A 20,828-nucleotide genomic window follows, 5' to 3' on the forward strand; every position below is an offset into this window, starting at 1 on the left:
TTATTTGGAAAAATAAGACTGAAAATATTGGAAGGAAAACAATGGTTATGGACTATGCAGAGGGAGGTTTCAATGCTATTGATTTCACAACTCTCAACCAAGTGTTTAAAATTAACTGGATCAAACAATGTCTGCGTGGTGGAAATACTCCTTGGTTTTTCATTCCGAACCTTTTATTTAACCGGTGTGGAGGCTTAAAGTTTTTGTTGGGCTGTGACTTCAACTGTAACAAATTACCTGTCACGGTTTCTGGGTTTTGGTGGGTGTTTTGATTGTTTAGGATTTTGGTTTTTGTCATGATTAGTTTGGTCATGTTCTTGGTTTGTAGTTATGTTCATGCTTTAGTTTTCAGTTTTGTCATGCTTGGTTTTCCCTCTTGTGTTCCTGTGGTTTTCTGTTCCTGCCTCGTTAGTTCACCTGGTCTGATTAGTCATCCACTTCACCTGTGTCTTGTTACTCCCTCTGTGTATAAGTACTCCCGGTTTTCAGTCATTCATTGTCAGATCCTCATTTTGTCATGTTTGGTTTTTGTTCTCTGGAGTTTATCCCCGTCGTCTGTGGTTCCCTGTCGTGAGTTCCTGGGTAATAAACCTTTTTACCTGCACCAGTTCTGCCTCCTGCCTGCATTTGAGTCCTCACCTCCACCTCCATTCGTGACATTACCAGTGAAGCTGTCAAATTTTCACAAGCAAGCACTAAACTCTTGGAAGCTGGCCTTTAAACATAATTTTTCACCTCACAAATGCATTGTATGGAATAATCAATATGTTCTCTATAAAAAAAGGTCCCTATTCAACAAAAAATGTGTGGAAAAGAGGGTAATGTGGATTTCTAATTTTTTAGACAATGATGGAAATTTGATAAGTTATGAAGACTTTACTAAGAAAAACAACATCGGTGTTACACAAAAAGAATTTTTAAATATCATTAATGGTATATCACCCAAACTTCTAATGCTTATTAGGTCATCACTTCAGAACTCGCCTTTGAAGGAAGAGGTTCCTCGTCTTTTGATAAATGGTATAGATCTGTTTTATAAAAAATGCAATAATATTCACATCAGAAGAACATTAATATCCATGGATAGTATTTCCCCTAAAGCAATATCCTCATGGAACCGAATCTATCCAACTCTATCTTTACGTAACAGCTGGTCTGTTCATAATAAATTCCTGATTCCAAACAAAACCAAAGAAATCCATATTAAAATCCTTCACAATTTCTATCCATGCAATCTCTTTTTATCGAAGTTTATGGACGTTCAACCAAAGTGCTCTTTCTGTGGTTCTGAATTAGAATCGATGGTTCATTTGTTTTTTAGGTGCCCCTTCATAATCACATTTTGGACTGATCTTGCAATCCTTTTATTTACTTCCTTTAATTACTTAATAGACATTAAAGAAGAAATGGTATTATTCCTGATATGCAATACTAAACTGGCCCCTTTAAATAATGCGGTTAAGATCTTATGCTTACTTGGGAAAGGATATATTCACAAGAGCAGAGTTACAGCTTCCAAACCAAAATTTATTAATTTTTGTGTTGATTTAAAGAATTTTATTAAATCTCTAAGCAAAGTGAAAAATAGCAAAGCTATCAAAACCCTGCAGCTTTTAAATAAGATTAACATTAGCTAGAGGAGTTCTACCACCCCACAGCTGAGTATGTAATTTGAATGTTTTTTTTTTTTTTTTTTTCTTTGCCTTTTTATAATTTTACATAGGTTGTCTTTCTCCTTTATTTATATTCTTTATGTTTGATCATAGTTAAATTTCAGTTTATATTGCATTATATGTCTGATACATGCAATGTCACACCCCTCACAAATGATATGTTAAAATGAAATGTCAAAATAACTTGTGTTCAAATGTCTGTTATATGTAACATGTTAACTGTTGAATAAAGATTTATAAAAAAAAAATAAAAAAAAAAAATGTTCAAGGAGAAATAGGCATGTTTTGATTCTTTTATAAACATGAATGTTGTCAGGAACAGAGGGGGGGAAACTTCCTGAAATTGGTTTTGCAAAGAAGGCACCAAATTAGGAGGAGATAACCAAAACAAAACTAATTACATTAACTATTTATTTACTCAACCCTCGGTGAAGTGTGCTGTTTTTTGATGATATAAATTCAACTGGGTTACGTTTAGGGATTAATTCGACTGGGTTAGTGTTCAGTCAGTGTCATTTCCTGCACAACACTAGCTCTTTCTGTAAACAAGCTTATTAACAAAACCCATGGTTTTAAAACCAATTATGCTGTTAAAACACAGCTTCTTATTTTTTCCATTTTAGCAGTTTTCATCAATCTCCAAAATATAACGAGATTCTAGCTTTTCACTCTTTCAATGCTGAGTTCAATAGTGATGTCACAGGTTTTTGGGGGGGAGAAAATAAAGACAAGCCATTCAATTTCCAATTAAAAAGCATATATTGAAAAGACTGGAGGCAAGAGATACATTTTGCCAGATATTTATTAAAAACAAACAAGCAATTTCAAAATAATAAAATAAACAATGAACAATAAGGTAAACAATAAAAATTAAATTTTAAAAAAACTACTTACAAAAACAATACAACTATTTACAAAAATGAATAAAATATACAGTAGACGTGGCTAAATCAGAAGTTCTGGATATTCCTCCAAAAACCCCAACCAGCTATCGACTGATGGGTAACTGCAAAAACAGAAATGCACGTGTCACCATCAGTTAGTTTTGATAGACAGTGATGACTTCAGCACTGAAAGAGACAATGTTTACCTTTGGTCAAAGGCCCCTCCTTCCCAACGCACTGGAGACTCCTGCCAGTCATACAGTTGGTCGCTAGCGTGAGGAGAAAAGAGGTATGAAAAGGACTAAAAAGATAACCAGATGCGCTCACCAACATCTTCCTCCCATCCTCTGGATCTTACTTTCAAAGTACTGGAAAGTGCCCATGTTTTCTTACCTGTGCTCCAAGCCCCCTCCTCCCAAATGCCCAGCCGCCACCGGACTCCCAGCATCCTTTGAGTTGCTCGCTAGCGTGAGGAGAAAAGATAGCCGAGAAAAAACAAGGTGAGGTTTTAAGTTGGGTGTTAATGGATGCGCTCATAACTGTAGCGACATGCATATGAGAAATGTATTACACATCACAACCACAGAGGCCCCTTAAAGGTGAATAGCATCATACGCATAACCCACCTGACTTCTTCTCCCAGCTGTTCCCTCACCGGTTCACCGCTTACAAAGAACCCCTTGGCTTTCAGAAGCGCAACCAGTGACTGGCAAGACTTTGGATCTGGGACGATGGAGGTCAATTCCCAGAGTTCCCAGCATCTACCGACCTTTGTCCACCGTTTCTGAGATTCCTTGGCTCGCTTTAGTTCCTCGGCCCGCTCCTGGTCCGTGTTGTCCTTCATGCACACTCTTTTTAAGTGCAGGGGGAGCTGATCAAACCCCCTTTTGCAGCGGAGGCAGTACACGATACGCCTGTCGGGGCCTTCCCTTCCAGATCCAAGACAAACAAGAATTCATTCATCAGATGTTAGCAGATGCATATGCATGAAGTGAAGTGTACAGTAGTGAGATTCTTACTTACATCTGTCTTACAATATGGACAACTCTCTTATCTGTGGAAACACAGCACAAAGTTCAAGACAAAAACTGTGCCTAACAAGCCATGCAACACCACAGCAGCTCCTGTGCACCACAACAGCACATGTGCAACACCACAGCAGCACCAGTTTAACACCACAGCAGCACCAGTGTAACACCACAGCAGCACCAGTTTAACACCACAGCAGCACCAGTTTAACACCACAGCAGCTCCTGTGCACCACAACAGCACATGTGCAACACCACAGCAGCACCAGTTTAACATCACAGCAGCATCAGTTTAACACCACAGCAGCACCAGTTTAACACCACAGCAGCATCTGTGCAACACCACAGCAGCACCAGTTTAACACCACAGCAGCACCAGTTTAACATCACAGCAGCACCAGTTTAACACCACAGCAGCATCTGTGCAACACCACAGCAGCACCAGTTTAACACCACAGCAGCACCAGTTTAACACCACAGCAGCATCTGTGCAACACCACAGCAGCACCAGTGTAACACCACATCAGCACCAGTTTAACACCACAGCAGCACCAGTGTAACACCACAGCAGCACCAGTTTAACACCACAGCAGCACTAGTTTAACACCACAGCAGCACCAGTGTAACACCACAGCAGCACCAGTTTAACACCACAGCAGCTCCTGTGCACCACAACAGCACATGTGCAACACCACAGCAGCACCAGTTTAACACCACAGCAGCACCAGTGTAACACCACAGCAGCACCAGTTTAACACCACAGCAGCATCTGTGCAACACCACAACAGCACAAGTTTAACACCACAGCAGCACCAGTTTAACACCACAGCAGCATCTGTGCAACACCACAGCAGCACCAGTTTAACATCACAGCAGCACCAGTTTAACATCACAGCAGCATCTGTGCAACACCACAGCAGCACCAGTTTAACACCACAGCAGCACCAGTTTAACATCACAACAGCACCAGTTTAACACCACAGCAGCACCAGTGCAACACCACAGCAGCATCAGTTTAACACCACAGCAGCACCAGTTTAACACCACAGCAGCACGAGTTTAACACCACAGCAGCATATGTGCAACACCACAGCAGCACCAGTTTAACACCACAGCAGCACCAGTTTAACATCACAGCAGCACCAGTTTAACACCACAGCAGCACCAGTTTAACACCACAGCAGCATCTGTGCAACACCACAGCAGCACCAGTTTAACACCACAGCAGCACCAGTTTAACACCACAGCAGCACCAGTTTAACATCACAGCAGCACCAGTTTAACACCACAGCAGAACCAGTTTAACATCACAGCAGCACCACGTTAACACCACAGCAGCACCAGTTTAACACCACAGCAGCACCAGTTTAACACCACAGCAACATCTGTGCAACACCACAGCAGCACCATTTTAACATCACAGCAGCACCAGTTTAACACCACAGCAGCACCAGTTTAACACCATAGCAGCATCTGTGCAACACCAAAGCAGCACCAGTTTAACATCACAGCAGCACCAGCTTAACATCACAGCAGCATCTGTGCAACACCACAGCAGCACCAGTTTAACACCACAGCAGCACCAGTTTAACATCACAACAGCACCAGTTTAACACCACAGCAGCATCTGTGCAACACCACAGCAGCACCAGTTTAACACCACAGCAGCACCAGTTTAACACCACAGCAGCATCTGTGCAACACCACAGCAGCACCAGTTTAACACCACAGCAGCACCAGTGTAACACCACAGCAGCACCAGCAGGCTTGGCCCCTAAATGTATCACATTAATTCTACAGTAAATTCAGCAACTAGTCTTCAGTGACCGTTTACTTCAACTGTGGGCCTTAATAGGCCTTAACAGGCTACAATAAATTGAGAGGATACTCACTTGCTCTCTCCGACGTCCGCTGTCGAGCCCCATGTGTTGCACGAACGTGCTCTCCTCCTCTTGTACCCGGACTGTTGGGCGGGGCTTGAGTCTGCACAGTTGCATCGGTAACTGGTATTCATTCAAGACCTATGGAAATTGGGTCAATCAGGGGGCAGTCTGCACATGTGCATCCATCACTAGTTTTCACACAAAAACTGTGGAAATGGGGGACAGTCTGCACATGTGCATCTATAACTGTTTTTCACTCAGAACCTGTGGAAATGGGGTCAGCCGGAGGACAGTCTGCACATGTGCATCTATAACTGTTTTTCACTCAGAACCTGTGGAAATGGGGTCAGCCGGAGGACAGTCTGCACATGTGCATCTATAACTGTTTTTCACTCAGAACCTGTGGAAATGGGGTCAGCCGGAGGACAGTCTGCACATGTGCATCTATAACTGGTTTTCACTCAGAACCTGTGGAAATGGAATCAATTCTGTCTGTCTTTACTCCACACAGACACCAGGCTCCTTATCCCCAACGCACAGCGCATCCGCCTAAACGGTATCCGAGCCAATATCTGGACTCCCGGCTGGAGGCCTCAGGGGACAAAGTCTATGCTGGAGTTTCTGGCAGAAAAAATCAAGACAGCTATAAGAAGGAAACGGAGATCGGATGATTTGATGAAGCAGCTTGTGGCGTTGTCCACTAATGCTAAAAAACCTTTGTTTTAGCGACACTGAGACCTAATTTGTGCATGTGTGTGGTTTTTTTGTGTGTTTAAATAAAACTAAAAGAGGGACACAGCTTTCCTTTAATTGTCTCCCTACCCATCTTTTGGCTGTACACCTGCAAGTTCCCAGCCTGCGAGAACCAGAGGATGGCATGCAGAACATATGCATCAAACGAAGCTATGTCCAAACTCAGTACATTTTAGTTGTGGTGCGATATTCTAAAAGATTTCATACTGAATTGTATGTAACATGGTGCTCTTGTCTTCTGCTTTAAAGACCAACTCATTCATATTCCGCTATAGAATCAACCGATCATAAAATGAATTTCTGATTTAGAAAAAGGTTCAAAATAAAGTAGATTTTGGTAAATAATGTGTAAATATTTATACAATAACTGTCCCTAACAAAAGCTTTTGGATGAAACACCACTCAGGAATGTTTTGATCATTTCCCCACTGACTTTAAAGGGAAAATGACATTCAGGACAGCTCTAGAATGCTCCCTTTTCCGCTTTTGCATCAGACATGCAGAGATGTGCAGGTTTTTCTCAGATACGCAGAGATGTGCATGTTTGTCTCACATATGCTGCCCTGTCTAGCGCTTTTGAACAGCCGAGTTCAGAGTGCAGAGGAAGGGGCTATATTTAATCCAATTAAATATTCAATTAAAATTAGCAATTTTTAACCCTTTTAATTGTGACTCTTTTTAAATAAACATTTTAATGATGAAATGAACTTAAGATGTATGGATTCAACAAATAAAATCAATGGAACTAAGAAAGAGGGTGACAGCCACCATTGCCGCTGCTCGATCAGGTTTGCCTCACATATGCAGTTCTGTGTAACGCTTTTAAACAGCCAAATTCAAAGTGCAAAGGGTGCAGTGACTTCTCTGGACCAGCAGGTGGTGGCATTGCTACACAATACATAAACCACACAGATGAGCAAAAATACCATGAATAAAAAAGTTCAAGGAGGGAAGGAGGGGGCCAAGATGGCGCCGAGGATGGTTGTTCGTTGAAAGGCGTCTGAGGTTTTTTTTTTTTTGTGCGAATTCTAACTTTTGGTCACTCAAACTGCAGCTTATGGGTGCCACATCTCTTTTTAGAATGGACTATTAATTCTGGGTTCCCCAAAAATAAAAAAAAAAGAGACTTGGCTCTCCTCATAGTGACTTTACAAAAAAACTAGCTTAAGTGTTCATGTAGCTACGGGAAGGAAAGATGAGCGCTAACGCCAGAAACTCGAGGGAGAAACCACAAAAGCCCACAGCAAAGGAAACTGATGAGAGGATTAAACGAGTACACGACTATACAAAAAGTTCTAACATTGTTGTGCCTGAAGAACAGAAAAGCACTCCAGGAAACAGCCCAGCAAGAAAAGCATTAAGAATGGAAGAGCCGGAAGGTGTTTCTAACGCCGCCTTGCTAGCTGCAATCAATAAAATAGGTGAAACTCAACATTCTTTTATGGAGAAACTGGAGAGCGTCGACAGCGCCGTGAAGGACATCAAAGTTCAAGTAAGTGGGATTACGGGCAGACTGGAGGCAGCGGAGGAGAAAGTCTGTAATTTGATGTCGGAGAATAAGATGCTTCGGAACATGGTGAATGAACTGGAATCCTACCAAAGGCGCTGGAATTTAAGGATATCCGGAATCCAAGAGCAGAGCGACGAGAACGTCAAGATGACGGTAATCGATCTCCTGTCACGCATCTCTCCTACCATCGCGGATAGGTTGCAACACTCGGTGGACGTAGCTCACCGTTTGGGTCCTCGGCTGAAAACGGGGCTCGGCTCTTCCCAACCACGCCGGATCATCGTGCAGTTCTTGGAGCGTACGACCAGAGACCGCATCTGGAGCGACGCAAAAAATTCAGAGGTTCTCAAACAAAAGAACATTAAAATAACAGAGGATCTGACACAATACACGAAAGAAGCAAGGGCCAAACTATGGCCACTGGTGGAGGAAGCAAGACGCCAAAAGAAGATTGCAGGTTTTAAAGGAGCCTTTGCCATCATCGAGGGAAAAAGAATTTCAGCAGATGACCTGAGTTAAGGTGATAGTAAATCACATCGTATGTTAAAAAGTTAATATTAGTAAATTAAAGATCACAAGCTGTCATATGATGGCTGAAGCATTGTTGCGAAATGTTCAGTGGGTTTCATAGTAGTTGCTGCTGAAGCTACAGGTATACTTATTGCAAGATAGAAAACATTAAATAAAAATTAAAAAGGAAAGCAGAAGCTCACGGGGATACCAGGCACCATATCATTTAATATCTGAGTGCCACTTATGTTAAGAGTTTGCACTTGTTAACCTGATAAGTCTTTTTCTAATAAGCAGGTACGTTAATGTTTTCGTTGTCATGTTTTTCCATTAATGTTCGAGGGATTCGTGATATCACTAAAAGAAAAAGTTTATTTCTTTTCTGTCATTCCTTTAAAAAGAATATATATTTTCTTCAAGAAACATACTCAAGTAAAATGGATGAAAAATTTTGGCAAACTCAGTGGGGAAGTAAAATCCTTTTCAGTCATGGCAGTAATCATTCTGGTGGCGTAGCTATTCTGGTTGATAAAAAAACTGAAAGGAATATTCTGGAATCTCAGTCTTCTGATGATGGCAGATGGATAGTTTGTGTCATAGAACTTAATGATACACTGTTTATACTTGGTAATGTGTATGGTTTTAATAGTTCTGCTGCAAATAAGGCCCTATTTCAAGATCTTTCTTTTAAGGTCTTGCAGACAAAAGGTAAATACCCTACAGCCTTTCTGGTTATGGGGGGTGATTTCAATGAAGCCCCCAATAATTGCAGGGACAGATGTCCTCCAAGGACCACTGGCCATGTCATTAACCCTGTCATTGCCGAATTTTGCAATAATTTATCACTCTTGGATTCTTATAGACTCCTTCATCCTTCCTTAACTGATTCATTCACCTGGTTTAAATCTGATATGTCTAAAAAATCACGCATAGATCTATGGTTGGTTTCAGATAGTTTATCTCCATTTATTTGCTCTTGTGACATATGCCCAGCTCCTTTAACGGATCATTTCGGCATTTCTTTACTGCTTTCTATTGTTAAGAACACAAATAAGAGAAACTCAGGATATTGGAAACTAAACTGTTCATTCTTGGAACAAGAATGTTATATTAAGGCAATAAAAGACATTATTGTAAAATACAAAAACATAACAGAGATATCTATATCCCTAAAATGGGAATTATTGAAAAATGAGTGTAGAAGCTGTTCAATTAAATATGGTAAGGAACAGGCAAACTTGAGAATACAAACTAATACAAACACAGTCAAGAAAATTAACGAACTAATTAAAAGAACACAGATAAATGATGAGGAATTGAAAACACTTCACGCTTTACAAAATGATCTTGATAATCTCTACCTCGAAAGAGCAAAAGGAGCCTTTATAAGGTCTAGAGCCAAATGGCTTGAATATGGAGAAAAAAATTCTGGTTATTTTTTCAATTTAGAGAAAAGTCGTGGCTCGGCAAAAAAAATACAAAATCTCTATGTGAATAATATCTTGTCTTCTGACAGTAATGTCATACACTCATTCATATCTAACTTTTATCAGAATCTTTACACGTCATCTTTCAATGTCACAGAGTGTGATTTGTTTTTTGACCAAGTCAATAGATTTATACCAAAAATATCTTCCCATTGTTTCAAAACATGTGAAGATCCTATTACTTTAGAAGAACTGGACTATATCTTAGCAAAAACACCATTAAATAAAAGTCCCGGCCCTGACGGTTTACCATTTGAATTTTATAGAACTTTTTGGACAGATCTAAGAGACCTTATTTTCATGGTCTTTGAAGACTGTTTAAGCTCTGGCAACTTGATAGAATCAATGAAACAGGGTCTTATAACTCTTCTACCTAAACCAGATAAAGATAACCGTTACATTGAAAATTACTATTACTCTCCTAAACTCTGATTATAAATTATTAACTTCTTTATTTGCAAAAAGATTAAAACCCAGTTTAGAAGATATTATTTCAACATCACAATCAGGCTTTATGGCGGGAAGGCATATCTCCAACAACATACGTCTTATCCTGGATTTGATGGATTATTCTGATCTCATTGAAGAAGGGGCTATGATTCTGTTCCTGGACTTCTATAAGGCCTTTGATTCTATAGAGCATACATTTATATATACAGCCTTAGAAAAATTTGGATTTGGAGCAAATTTTAAGAAAATGGTTAAAACTATTTATAATGGTATAAACAGTAGTGTTTCTCTTTCAGAAGGAACATCTAGGCGATTTATACTTAGTAGAGGCATTAGACAAGGTTGTCCAATCTCCCCTTTTTTATTTTTGATTGCAGCGGAACTATTAAACCTCTATGCTATAAACTGTATTGATGTGGAAGGTATCAAAATAGGGGACAAAACCATTTTGATGTCACAGCTAGCAGATGACACTTGTATTTTTCTTAAAGACGAAAACCAAGTTAAGAACATTCTAATAGGACTGGATCTTTTTTCAAAAGCTTCAGGTCTCCATATCAACACAGAAAAAAGTGAAATACTACCCATTCATGACTCCAACAAAACTGATATCAATGGAATTATAGTGAAGCAGTCAGTGAGATATCTTGGAATATGTATCAATAAATCTGCAAAGGATAGACTGGATAACAACTTTACTCCGAAGATACAGAAAACAAAAAATATTTTCAACGGATGGCTTCAAAGAGATTTAACAATACAAGGACGGACATTGCTTTCAAAAGCAGAAGGAATTTCAAGAATGGTTTACCCTGCATTATCATTATTTGTAGACAAAAAGACATTGACTACAATCAACAGATTTTTGTTTAAGTTTATTTGGAAAAATAAGACTGAAAATATTGGAAGGAAAACAATGGTTATGGACTATGCAGAGGGAGGTTTCAATGCTATTGATTTCACAACTCTCAACCAAGTGTTTAAAATTAACTGGATCAAACAATGTCTGCGTGGTGGAAATACTCCTTGGTTTTTCATTCCGAACCTTTTATTTAACCGGTGTGGAGGCTTAAAGTTTTTGTTGGGCTGTGACTTCAACTGTAACAAATTACCTGTCACGGTTTCTGGGTTTTGGTGGGTGTTTTGATTGTTTAGGATTTTGGTTTTTGTCATGATTAGTTTGGTCATGTTCTTGGTTTGTAGTTATGTTCATGCTTTAGTTTTCAGTTTTGTCATGCTTGGTTTTCCCTCTTGTGTTCCTGTGGTTTTCTGTTCCTGCCTCGTTAGTTCACCTGGTCTGATTAGTCATCCACTTCACCTGTGTCTTGTTACTCCCTCTGTGTATAAGTACTCCCGGTTTTCAGTCATTCATTGTCAGATCCTCATTTTGTCATGTTTGGTTTTTGTTCTCTGGAGTTTATCCCCGTCGTCTGTGGTTCCCTGTCGTGAGTTCCTGGGTAATAAACCTTTTTACCTGCACCAGTTCTGCCTCCTGCCTGCATTTGAGTCCTCACCTCCACCTCCATTCGTGACATTACCAGTGAAGCTGTCAAATTTTCACAAGCAAGCACTAAACTCTTGGAAGCTGGCCTTTAAACATAATTTTTCACCTCACAAATGCATTGTATGGAATAATCAATATGTTCTCTATAAAAAAAGGTCCCTATTCAACAAAAAATGTGTGGAAAAGAGGGTAATGTGGATTTCTAATTTTTTAGACAATGATGGAAATTTGATAAGTTATGAAGACTTTACTAAGAAAAACAACATCGGTGTTACACAAAAAGAATTTTTAAGTATCATTAATGGTATATCACCCAAACTTCTAATGCTTATTAGGTCATCACTTCAGAACTCGCCTTTGAAGGAAGAGGTTCCTCGTCTTTTGATAAATGGTATAGATCTGTTTTATAAAAAATGCAATAATATTCACATCAGAAGAACATTAATATCCATGGATAGTATTTCCCCTAAAGCAATATCCTCATGGAACCGAATCTATCCAACTCTATCTTTACGTAACAGCTGGTCTGTTCATAATAAATTCCTGATTCCAAACAAAACCAAAGAAATCCATATTAAAATCCTTCACAATTTCTATCCATGCAATCTCTTTTTATCGAAGTTTATGGACGTTCAACCAAAGTGCTCTTTCTGTGGTTCTGAATTAGAATCGATGGTTCATTTGTTTTTTAGGTGCCCCTTCATAATCACATTTTGGACTGATCTTGCAATCCTTTTATTTACTTCCTTTAATTACTTAATAGACATTAAAGAAGAAATGGTATTATTCCTGATATGCAATACTAAACTGGCCCCTTTAAATAATGCGGTTAAGATCTTATGCTTACTTGGGAAAGGATATATTCACAAGAGCAGAGTTACAGCTTCCAAACCAAAATTTATTAATTTTTGTGTTGATTTAAAGAATTTTATTAAATCTCTAAGCAAAGTGAAAAATAGCAAAGCTATCAAAACCCTGCAGCTTTTAAATAAGATTAACATTAGCTAGAGGAGTTCTACCACCCCACAGCTGAGTATGTAATTTGAATGTTTTTTTTTTGTTTTTTTTTTCTTTGCCTTTTTATAATTTTACATAGGTTGTCTTTCTCCTTTATTTATATTCTTTATGTTTGATCATAGTTAAATTTCAGTTTATATTGCATTATATGTCTGATACATGCAATGTCACACCCCTCACAAATGATATGTTAAAATGAAATGTCAAAATAACTTGTGTTCAAATGTCTGTTATATGTAACATGTTAACTGTTGAATAAAGATTTATAAAAAAAAATAAAAAAAAAAAATGTTCAAGGAGAAATAGGCATGTTTTGATTCTTTTATAAACATGAATGTTGTCAGGAACAGAGGGGGGGAAACTTCCTGAAATTGGTTTTGCAAAGAAGGCACCAAATTAGGAGGAGATAACCAAAACAAAACTAATTACATTAACTATTTATTTACTCAACCCTCGGTGAAGTGTGCTGTTTTTTGATGATATAAATTCAACTGGGTTACGTTTAGGGATTAATTCGACTGGGTTAGTGTTCAGTCAGTGTCATTTCCTGCACAACACTAGCTCTTTCTGTAAACAAGCTTATTAACAAAACCCATGGTTTTAAAACCAATTATGCTGTTAAAACACAGCTTCTTATTTTTTCCATTTTAGCAGTTTTCATCAATCTCCAAAATATAACGAGATTCTAGCTTTTCACTCTTTCAATGCTGAGTTCAATAGTGATGTCACAGGTTTTTGGGGGGGAGAAAATAAAGACAAGCCATTCAATTTCCAATTAAAAAGCATATATTGAAAAGACTGGAGGCAAGAGATACATTTTGCCAGATATTTATTAAAAACAAACAAGCAATTTCAAAATAATAAAATAAACAATGAACAATAAGGTAAACAATAAAAATTAAATTTTAAAAAAACTACTTACAAAAACAATACAACTATTTACAAAAATGAATAAAATATACAGTAGACGTGGCTAAATCAGAAGTTCTGGATATTCCTCCAAAAACCCCAACCAGCTATCGACTGATGGGTAACTGCAAAAACAGAAATGCACGTGTCACCATCAGTTAGTTTTGATAGACAGTGATGACTTCAGCACTGAAAGAGACAATGTTTACCTTTGGTCAAAGGCCCCTCCTTCCCAACGCACTGGAGACTCCTGCCAGTCATACAGTTGGTCGCTAGCGTGAGGAGAAAAGAGGTATGAAAAGGACTAAAAAGATAACCAGATGCGCTCACCAACATCTTCCTCCCATCCTCTGGATCTTACTTTCAAAGTACTGGAAAGTGCCCATGTTTTCTTACCTGTGCTCCAAGCCCCCTCCTCCCAAATGCCCAGCCGCCACCGGACTCCCAGCATCCTTTGAGTTGCTCGCTAGCGTGAGGAGAAAAGATAGCCGAGAAAAAACAAGGTGAGGTTTTAAGTTGGGTGTTAATGGATGCGCTCATAACTGTAGCGACATGCATATGAGAAATGTATTACACATCACAACCACAGAGGCCCCTTAAAGGTGAATAGCATCATACGCATAACCCACCTGACTTCTTCTCCCAGCTGTTCCCTCACCGGTTCACCGCTTACAAAGAACCCCTTGGCTTTCAGAAGCGCAACCAGTGACGGGCAAGACTTTGGATCTGGGACGATGGAGGTCAATTCCCAGAGTTCCCAGCATCTACCGACCTTTGTCCACTGTTTCTGAGATTCCTTGGCTCGCTTTAGTTCCTCGGCCCGCTCCTGGTCCATGTTGTCCTTCATGCACACTCTTTTTAAGTGCAGGGGGAGCTGATCAAACCCCCTTTTGCAGCGGAGGCAGTACACGATACGCCTGTCGGGGCCTTCCCTTCCAGACCCAAGACAAACAAGAATTCATTCATCAGATGTTAGCAGATGCATATGCATGAAGTGAAGTGTACAGTAGTGAGATTCTTACTTACATCTGTCTTACAATATGGACAACTCTCTTATCTGTGGAAACACAGCACAAAGTTCAAGACAAAAACTGTGCCTAACAAGCCATGCAACACCACAGCAGCTCCTGTGCACCACAACAGCACATGTGCAACACCACAGCAGCACCAGTTTAACACCACAGCAGCACCAGTGTAACACCACAGCAGCACCAGTTTAACACCACAGCAGCACCAGTTTAACACCACAGCAGCTCCTGTGCACCACAACAGCACATGTGCAACACCACAGCAGCACCAGTTTAACATCACAGCAACATCAGTTTAACACCACAGCAGCACCAGTGTAACACCACAGCAGCATCTGTGCAACACCACAGCAGCACCAGTTTAACACCACAGCAGCATCTGTGCAACACCACAGCAGCACCAGTTTAACATCACAGCAGCACCAGTTTAACATCACAGCAGCATCTGTGCAACACCACAGCAGCATCTGTGCAACACCACAGCAGCACCAGTTTAACACCACAGCAGCACCAGTTTAACATCACAACAGCACCAGTTTAACACCACAGCAGCATCTGTGCAACACCACAGCAGCACCAGTTTAACACCACAGCAGCACCAGTTTAACACCACAGCAGCACCAGTTTAACACCACAGCAGCATCTGTGCAACACCACAGCAGCACCATTTTAACATCACAGCAGCACCAGTTTAACACCACAGCAGCACCAGTTTAACACCATAGCAGCATCTGTGCAACACCAAAGCAGCACCAGTTTAACATCACAGCAGCACCAGCTTAACATCACAGCAGCATCTGTGCAACACCACAGCAGCACCAGTTTAACACCACAGCAGCACCAGTTTAACATCACAACAGCACCAGTTTAACACCACAGCAGCATCTGTGCAACACCACAGCAGCACCAGTTTAACACCACAGCAGCACCAGTTTAACACCACAGCAGCACCAGTTTAACACCACAGCAGCATCTGTGCAACACCACAGCAGCACCAGTTTAACACCACAGCAGCACCAGTGTAACACCACAGCAGCACCAGCAGGCTTGGCCCCTAAATGTATCACATTAATTCTACAGTAAATTCAGCAACTAGTCTTCAGTGACCGTTTACTTCAACTGTGGGCCTTAATAGGCCTTAACAGGCTACAATAAATTCAGAGGATACTCACTTGCTCTCTCCGACGTCCGCTGTCGAGCCCCATGTGTTGCACGAACGTGCTCTCCTCCTCTTGTACCCGGACTGTTGGGCGGGGCTTGAGTCTGCACAGTTGCATCGGTAACTGGTATTCATTCAAGACCTATGGAAATTGGGTCAATCAGGGGGCAGTCTGCACATGTGCATCCATCACTAGTTTTCACACAAAAACTGTGGAAATGGGGGACAGTCTGCACATGTGCATCTATAACTGTTTTTCACTCAGAACCTGTGGAAATGGGGTCAGCCGGAGGACAGTCTGCACATGTGCATCTATAACTGTTTTTCACTCAGAACCTGTGGAAATGGGGTCAGCCGGAGGACAGTCTGCACATGTGCATCTATAACTGTTTTTCACTCAGAACCTGTGGAAATGGGGTCAGCCGGAGGACAGTCTGCACATGTGCATCTATAACTGTTTTTCACTCAGAACCTGTGGAAATGGGGTCAGCCGGAGGACAGTCTGCACATGTGCATCTATTACTGTTTTTCACTCAGAACCTGTGGAAATGGGGTCAGCCGGAGGACAGTCTGCACATGTGCATCTATAACTGGTTTTCACTCAGAACCTGTGGAAATGGAATCAATTCTGTCTGTCTTTACTCCACACAGACACCAGGCTCCTTATCCCCAACGCACAGCGCATCCGCCTAAACGGTATCCGAGCCAATATCTGGACTCCCGGCTGGAGGCCTCAGGGGACAAAGTCTATGCTGGAGTTTCTGGCAGAAAAAATCAAGACAGCTATAAGAAGGAAACGGAGATCGGATGATTTGATGAAGCAGCTTGTGGCGTTGTCCACTAATGCTAAAAAACCTTTGTTTTAGCGACACTGAGACCTAATTTGTGCATGTGTGTGGTTTTTTTGTGTGTTTAAATAAAACTAAAAGAGGGACACAGCTTTCCTTTAATTGTCTCCCTACCCATCTTTTGGCTGTACACCTGCAAGTTCCCAGCCTGCGAGAACCAGAGGATGGCATGCAGAACATATGCATCAAACGAAGCTATGTCCAAACTCAGTACATTTTAGTTGTGGTGCGATATTCTAAAAGATTTCATACTGAATTGTATGTAACATGGTGCTCTTGTCTTCTGCTTTAAAGACCAACTCATTCATATTCCGCTATAGAATCAACCGATCATAAAATGAATTTCTGATTTAGAAAAAGGTTCAAAATAAAGTAGATTTTGGTAAATAATGTGTAAATATTTATACAATAACTGTCCCTAACAAAAGCTTTTGGATGAAACACCACTCAGGAATGTTTTGATCATTTCCCCACTGACTTTAAAGGGAAAATGACATTCAGGACAGCTCTAGAATGCTCCCTTTTCCGCTTTTGCATCAGACATGCAGAGATGTGCAGGTTTTTCTCAGATACGCAGAGATGTGCATGTTTGTCTCACATATGCTGCCCTGTCTAGCGCTTTTGAACAGCCGAGTTCAGAGTGCAGAGGAAGGGGCTATATTTAATCCAATTAAATATTCAATTAAAATTAGCAATTTTTAACACTTTTAATTGTGACTCTTTTTAAATAAACATTTTAATGATGAAATGAACTTAAGATGTATGGATTCAACAAATAAAATCAATGGAACTAAGAAAGAGGGTGACAGCCACCATTGCCGCTGCTCGATCAGGTTTGCCTCACATATGCAGTTCTGTGTAACGCTTTTAAACAGCCAAATTCAAAGTGCAAAGGGTGCAGTGACTTCTCTGGACCAGCAGGTGGTGGCATTGCTACACAATACATAAACCACACAGATGAGCAAAAATACCATGAATAAAAAAGTTCAAGGAGGGAAGGAGGGGGCCAAGATGGCGCCGAGGATGGTTGTTCGTTGAAAGGCGTCTGAGGTTTTTTTTTTTTTGTGCGAATTCTAACTTTTGGTCACTCAAACTGCAGCTTATGGGTGCCACATCTCTTTTTAGAATGGACTATTAATTCTGGGTTCCCCAAAAATAAAAAAAAAAGAGACTTGGCTCTCCTCATAGTGACTTTACAAAAAAACTAGCTTAAGTGTTCATGTAGCTACGGGAAGGAAAGATGAGCGCTAACGCCAGAAACTCGAGGGAGAAACCACAAAAGCCCACAGCAAAGGAAACTGATGAGAGGATTAAACGAGTACACGACTATACAAAAAGTTCTAACATTGTTGTGCCTGAAGAACAGAAAAGCACTCCAGGAAACAGCCCAGCAAGAAAAGCATTAAGAATGGAAGAGCCGGAAGGTGTTTCTAACGCCGCCTTGCTAGCTGCAATCAATAAAATAGGTGAAACTCAACATTCTTTTATGGAGAAACTGGAGAGCGTCGACAGCGCCGTGAAGGACATCAAAGTTCAAGTAAGTGGGATTACGGGCAGACTGGAGGCAGCGGAGGAGAAAGTCTGTAATTTGATGTCGGAGAATAAGATGCTTCGGAACATGGTGAATGAACTGGAATCCTACCAAAGGCGCTGGAATTTAAGGATATCCGGAATCCAAGAGCAGAGCGACGAGAACGTCAAGATGACGGTAATCGATCTCCTGTCACGCATCTCTCCTACCATCGCGGATAGGTTGCAACACTCGGTGGACGTAGCTCACCGTTTGGGTCCTCGGCTGAAAACGGGGCTCGGCTCTTCCCAACCACGCCGGATCATCGTGCAGTTCTTGGAGCGTACGACCAGAGACCGCATCTGGAGCGACGCAAAAAATTCAGAGGTTCTCAAACAAAAGAACATTAAAATAACAGAGGATCTGACACAATACACGAAAGAAGCAAGGGCCAAACTATGGCCACTGGTGGAGGAAGCAAGACGCCAAAAGAAGATTGCAGGTTTTAAAGGAGCCTTTGCCATCATCGAGGGAAAAAGAATTTCAGCAGATGACCTGAGTTAAGGTGATAGTAAATCACATCGTATGTTAAAAAGTTAATATTAGTAAATTAAAGATCACAAGCTGTCATATGATGGCTGAAGCATTGTTGCGAAATGTTCAGTGGGTTTCATAGTAGTTGCTGCTGAAGCTACAGGTATACTTATTGCAAGATAGAAAACATTAAATAAAAATTAAAAAGGAAAGCAGAAGCTCACGGGGATACCAGGCACCATATCATTTAATATCTGAGTGCCACTTATGTTAAGAGTTTGCACTTGTTAACCTGATAAGTCTTTTTCTAATAAGCAGGTACGTTAATGTTTTCGTTGTCATGTTTTTCCATTAATGTTCGAGGGATTCGTGATATCACTAAAAGAAAAAGTTTATTTCTTTTCTGTCATTCCTTTAAAAAGAATATATATTTTCTTCAAGAAACATACTCAAGTAAAATGGATGAAAAATTTTGGCAAACTCAGTGGGGAAGTAAAATCCTTTTCAGTCATGGCAGTAATCATTCTGGTGGCGTAGCTATTCTGGTTGATAAAAAAACTGAAAGGAATATTCTGGAATCTCAGTCTTCTGATGATGGCAGATGGATAGTTTGTGTCATAGAACTTAATGATACACTGTTTATACTTGGTAATGTGTATGGTTTTAATAGTTCTGCTGCAAATAAGGCCCTATTTCAAGATCTTTCTTTTAAGGTCTTGCAGACAAAAGGTAAATACCCTACAGCCTTTCTGGTTATGGGGGGTGATTTCAATGAAGCCCCCAATAATTGCAGGGACAGATGTCCTCCAAGGACCACTGGCCATGTCATTAACCCTGTCATTGCCGAATTTTGCAATAATTTATCACTCTTGGATTCTTATAGACTCCTTCATCCTTCCTTAACTGATTCATTCACCTGGTTTAAATCTGATATGTCTAAAAAATCACGCATAGATCTATGGTTGGTTTCAGATAGTTTATCTCCATTTATTTGCTCTTGTGACATATGCCCAGCTCCTTTAACGGATCATTTCGGCATTTCTTTACTGCTTTCTATTGTTAAGAACACAAATAAGAGAAACTCAGGATATTGGAAACTAAACTGTTCATTCTTGGAACAAGAATGTTATATTAAGGCAATAAAAGACATTATTGTAAAATACAAAAACATAACAGAGATATCTATATCCCTAAAATGGGAATTATTGAAAAATGAGTGTAGAAGCTGTTCAATTAAATATGGTAAGGAACAGGCAAACTTGAGAATACAAACTAATACAAACACAGTCAAGAAAATTAACGAACTAATTAAAAGAACACAGATAAATGATGAGGAATTGAAAACACTTCACGCTTTACAAAATGATCTTGATAATCTCTACCTCGAAAGAGCAAAAGGAGCCTTTATAAGGTCTAGAGCCAAATGGCTTGAATATGGAGAAAAAAATTCTGGTTATTTTTTCAATTTAGAGAAAAGTCGTGGCTCGGCAAAAAAAATACAAAATCTCTATGTGAATAATATCTTGTCTTCTGACAGTAATGTCATACACTCATTCATATCTAACTTTTATCAGAATCTTTACACGTCATCTTTCAATGTCACAGAGTGTGATTTGTTTTTTGACCAAGTCAATAGATTTATACCAAAAATATCTTCCCATTGTTTCAAAACATGTGAAGATCCTATTACTTTAGAAGAACTGGACTATATCTTAGCAAAAACACCATTAAATAAAAGTCCCGGCCCTGACGGTTTACCATTTGAATTTTATAGAACTTTTTGGACAGATCTAAGAGACCTTATTTTCATGGTCTTTGAAGACTGTTTAAGCTCTGGCAACTTGATAGAATCAATGAAACAGGGTCTTATAACTCTTCTACCTAAACCAGATAAAGATAACCGTTACATTGAAAATTACTATTACTCTCCTAAACTCTGATTATAAATTATTAACTTCTTTATTTGCAAAAAGATTAAAACCCAGTTTAGAAGATATTATTTCAACATCACAATCAGGCTTTATGGCGGGAAGGCATATCTCCAACAACATACGTCTTATCCTGGATTTGATGGATTATTCTGATCTCATTGAAGAAGGGGCTATGATTCTGTTCCTGGACTTCTATAAGGCCTTTGATTC

At 39.9% G+C, this 20,828-nt stretch overlaps 2 long non-coding RNA genes across 2 annotated transcripts; both read right to left on the reverse strand.

The window, feature by feature from the left end:
• Nucleotides 1-2,597: 2,597 nt before the first annotated feature.
• On the reverse strand, nucleotides 2,598-2,975 carry LOC121636132. Its single transcript, XR_006009647.1, has 3 exons — nucleotides 2,951-2,975; nucleotides 2,764-2,826; nucleotides 2,598-2,679 (listed from the first exon to the last, which is right to left on the reverse strand). It is a non-coding gene; the product is annotated as an uncharacterized LOC121636132 (long non-coding RNA).
• A 10,676-nt stretch (nucleotides 2,976-13,651) lies between these two features.
• LOC121636131 lies at nucleotides 13,652-14,029 on the reverse strand. The gene is made up of 3 exons (XR_006009646.1): nucleotides 14,005-14,029; nucleotides 13,818-13,880; nucleotides 13,652-13,733 (listed from the first exon to the last, which is right to left on the reverse strand). It is a non-coding gene; the product is annotated as an uncharacterized LOC121636131 (long non-coding RNA).
• Nucleotides 14,030-20,828: the final 6,799 nt, after the last annotated feature.

This window comes from Melanotaenia boesemani, unplaced genomic scaffold (assembly GCF_017639745.1).
Source record: "Melanotaenia boesemani isolate fMelBoe1 unplaced genomic scaffold, fMelBoe1.pri scaffold_129_ctg1, whole genome shotgun sequence".
In the NCBI taxonomy this organism is placed as follows: Eukaryota; Metazoa; Chordata; class Actinopteri; order Atheriniformes; family Melanotaeniidae; genus Melanotaenia; species Melanotaenia boesemani.